The following is a 4,852-nucleotide window of genomic DNA, read 5'->3' on the forward strand; positions in this document are numbered from 1 at the left end:
GAAGTATGAAGTGGCAATCCCATTCATTTATATGTTGCTTATTGATCAAGCTACATCGTATCCATTAATTTCTGCGTGTAACATTTCTTTATAGTGAGAATGCTCAAAAACTTATCTTCTGGCTGATGAAATATCTATTCTTAACTATAATCACTTTGCCTCTTGTAGTATAAAATTAATATATTTACTTTTAGTCACAGAAGTCTGATAATTAAAGTTATATAAAACATGAATTGTAAAGTGACAGAAATTCATAGTTTCATTCCTTGTTTAAAGAAAATGATAATGCATTTTTTCAATTATATTTCTTTGGAATGTGTAATATTCATTGATTTAACTTAAAATTGATAGCAATTACATCATATCTAGTTGAATCAAACTTGTATTTAAAAATTGTACACTTAACACAAATATACTTCCACTTTCTTCTAACACATGATTAAAATAACAGTATAGGAAAGTTTGGTGTTAGCTGTTCATGTGTAGAATCATAGAAACTTAGGAGGCTAAGACCTGAATATTTTAATTCAATATCAGTCCAAACAGACAAAAATGTGAAAACTTATCTCCAATTATCTAGCAGGAAGCAGAAGTTGAGGATGTGGCTCAAGGAATAGCGTGTCATAAGCCATTAGCAAAGAATACAACAGAGACTATTAAACATTGAGTTCAAGCCCTAAAAATGGCAAGTACATAAAAGACAACAACAAAAAAGTGATATGAACATCAATAATAAAGACAAAATAGTATAAAAGATCATGAGAAACGTGTGTGAACATCTGGAATTCAGAAATCATTTGACAGAATTTTGATTCATGAGAGGTAAAAGTCACAGTATAATTTGAACAATCTCATTGAAGTTATTTGTGTTGAAATCTGGCTATTGGGTAACATGTGAAAGAGCAGACTGGATTACCTGACATAGCAGACATTGCCTGTAACTATACACCATCCCACTCTGAAAAAATCTAAAATCGTGCTTGTTAATTTTAAAAGAACCTCATGCTAGAGACTTTTTGGTCCACACAGACTGGGGTCCTTATTTTGAGGCTTCAGACCAGTGCTTTTATTTATAAACACTTCTGTTTTACTCCCCTTCACTGGAGTAGCTATACCTTACTAATCTGGCACCAAGCCACTCCCTAGAAATTGGGCAAGAGCATTTGCTGATGCTCTTCCAACTTCTCTCTGTGGCTCAGAATAGCCAGACTCTTGTAGCTAAGATGGGTTACTTTGATGTCCAGGTGGCCTTAAACTGGAGATAAACATGTAATGGATATGTCAACATGAGTTAGTTTCAAACTATGATCTTCAGATCTGAGCCACTATGCTCAGCCCAGTATTTCCAGTAAGTTACTTAATCTTTCTGACACTCAGGTTCTTCCTGTGTGGAAAGTGAAAAGAATTACTTTGTGTACCTAAGAATCCAGTTGGAGTTATGACTGGGTGCAGGAAGTATAAGTGTTCAGGATGAGTGGACAGAGTCTGACACGCTCATAAAACTACTGGTATTTATATTTAAATGAATTCCAGGAATTGGAAACAAGAGGGATTTTTCTGTTCTTGTTTATCTTTTTATGGACATTGAAGGAGCCACAGAAATTCAAGGAGAACAGGGAAATAAATGCAGCAGTTGTACTCTGTAGATATTATATTCACAATGAGCTATACCTCTTGTGGACAGGGACAGGAGGGAAAATCAGAGAGAGAACAAAGTGATGAGATTGTCAAACAAGAAGTGAATTTGTTAGCGACTTATAAAATGGTGATCTGTATGTACACTACCTTAACAAAAACCATTTGAAAAATCCAGGCTGATTATTCTCTCTTCCAATTTTTGTAGAGGCCCTTAAGACTCAGGCTCACCTCGAGTTTTTGAAGGTCTCATTATATGATAATTAATGTAGAGCCTGAATCTCTTAAGAAATGTTATAAAAAGGATTTCATTCTTAGTGCCTCTTTCTCTTTGAGTGGTGATTATATATGTTGTTGTAATAGCTAAATTTTTACTTTTTGTTTTTAGTACTTGTCAGGTGTTGAATTCTTCTTAAAGCTTTGCTATATCTTGGCACCCTCCCCTTAACTAAAATGGTAATTAATCTTTGAAATTAATGTACTTGAGTATGAGTTTTATTTATTGATTTAATTTGTCGGTGGTGGTGAATTCTGGGCCTTGATGCCATTCTTCAGCTCCTCAGCTCAAGACTAGTGCTCTACCACTTGAGCCACAGTACCACTTCTATCTTTTTCTGCTTAGGTGGTGCTGAGGAATCAAACCCAGGGTCTCGTGCATTTAATAAGGCAAGCTGTCTACAACTGATGCACCTTCTCAGCCCTTATGAGTGTCTACAACTGATCCACCTTCTCAGCCCCTATGAGTGGTATGTTTGTGCACGGGTCTATCAACTAAATCTATTGAGCATATGTATACATTTGCCACTAGACATATTCAAAATTATGAATTAACAGATATTTTAATGAATAAAACTGTTATCATTGATACTAGTAAGTGTTTGTCTCCCCATACTAAAAACATGGAGGAGGGTATTTTAAACTAAAACTACAAAAGAAATTTTAAGATCTTGTTGCTAACAAATGTGTCCAGGTATTATTACATTAAATAGACAATTCAAAATAGTTTTTCTTCATGAATACAGAGATCAAAGGTCTTATTATTCTTATTTCAAAATGCAAATTAAAGGGGAAAAACAGTCAGGAGCTAAAATTTATATTGAATGTTAATAGTTAGAGGAAAAGAAGATCCTAGACGACAAACTAAAGACAGAGCAATATCAGAGCACTATATGCTCAATATTAAATAAGAAGGTTTAATTGAAAAATTGACCTGGAATGTGCACATCAAACAAAAGCAAGAAATCAGAGCCTACCACCAACAAAGAAACACCATAATTCATATCTCAGAAAAAGGAAAAAATTCCTTGTCCTTGATTTCAATGATACATATAACCCCCCTGCACACACACACACGCACGCACACACACACACACACACACACACACACACACACACACACGAATGTATGCAATAGCTCAACCTACTCACATTCATTCAACATGAATCAAAGATCTTCCTATAATATTTAGAACTTTAAATGTTTCTAGTCTTGTAAATAGTTGATAACAGATGCATAAGAAAATATTTTCTGAATAAAACTCTGTTATGTAAATGAGAATTTATAATGGTTATGTCTACTTAAAATATCTCTCAATCTCGAAAGAATTAAACAAGAGACAATACAAATTTGGGACTCTATTTCTACCACAACTATTCTGCAAAGGCTTAATAAGAAATTATGAGATCTAATATTAAATACCAAATTAATACAATTAATACATGTGTAGATGAAGTGAAAGACAATGATCAGAGACCTATGCTGCCTCCAATTCCCAGCAGGCTGCACATTGTGACACCTTTGATTCTGCTGTGCCAGGCCCAGAGTTCTTTTCCCTACAGCAGTGGGCCTTCTGGGGTTGGGGATGGGGGCTGTGTGGAGCGGAAAGAGGCCACAGGAGAAGCCAAGCTTTGGTTGGGGCTGAGGGCGGTGGGGAGAGGATGGTGGGGAGGCCCTGAAGGAGGCTGTGAAGGGAGGAAGAGGCAGTTGGCCAACAGCTCATGCAACAGCCCTAAAGGTAGCTGGGTTATGGGGAGTGTCTGTGAGGTGTGGAATTTGGGGTGGATTTGCTAGGGCCTGTTTGCTTGGTGAGGAGAGGAAGAAGTCTCGAGTCCCACCCAAACAGATAGTGAAAAATGAGGCAACCAGTGGCTGAAGAATTTCAAGAACAAAGGCAGGGACTTATAGGTAACCTCTAGGGGCAGTGAGGACAGCAAGGTTGGGCCTGTGGTTGTCATGCCTCTCTCAATGCCCTTGGAAGTGAGGGCTAGCTCTGCTGTGGGCTAGGCCTCACTCTTGCCTTGAAGCAGGCACTAGGAATTGTCAGCACAGCCTCAGCCTGCCCCAAGGAGGTGGCCTGTTGTGGGTGCTGTAGCCTGGGCAGCTGCTAGGAGACTATACACAGCAGGGCAGAGGAAGCATATTTGGTAGGCTCTGCTCCAGCCCAGCCAAGCTCAGGGCCACTTGGGAAGTTCCAGCTCTGGATCAGGACCATCAGGACCAGCCATTGCTCCCTAAACAAGTAGGGCCTCTGGGGACTTGTGCAGTGGCCGCCACGTGTGGGTTGTGAACCTCCTTAGAATGGCCGAGGATGCTCAATGAAGAGGTGCATTTGCTTCTGTGCCTCTCCCATCTTCTGGATTCTTGCTCTCCTCCTGCCTCCTGCCTTGTCCAACTACAGGAATCAACTTCTCCAAGACACTGAGAGGCCATTGCGGAGATGCTCACAGGGCTTTCCAGGCTGCTTCACCATGCATGCAGGGCTCACAGGGTGCCATCCTCTAGGCAAAGCATACCCCCATTTCAGCTTGGCCACCTCTGCCTAAGGGACCACGAATTGCATTCTTGCACAGAAAACTAGGGTACACAAGGCCGTCCTGCAGTCTAAGGCACCCTTTCCTTCCTCTTGCTCAGGTGTGGAGCAGCTGTGGAGCCAACTGCAACATCATGTTTGATTATCTAAAAAGAAGAGGAAAAAAAGCTGCATTGTCCAAGATACAGCTGCCCCTGGTATTCTCTGTGTACACTAGTCTTGTGTTAGATAAGGATCCCCAAGACCACCACGGAGCCAGTTCTCATGCGACCACATTAGAGTCATTTATTGCCAGCTTGAGCCTGGAGTCACAACTGTCACCATTGCAGTGTGTCAGAGTTGAGAGCCCCGACCCTTCAGTTAAATGGGTAATTTTATAACAATCTTATTGGCTAGCAAGTGCAGGC

Source organism: Dipodomys merriami, unplaced genomic scaffold (genome assembly GCF_024711535.1).
Source record: "Dipodomys merriami isolate MVZ:Mamm:240054 unplaced genomic scaffold, mDipMer1.0.p SCAF_141, whole genome shotgun sequence".
NCBI lineage: Eukaryota > Metazoa > Chordata > Mammalia > Rodentia > Heteromyidae > Dipodomys > Dipodomys merriami.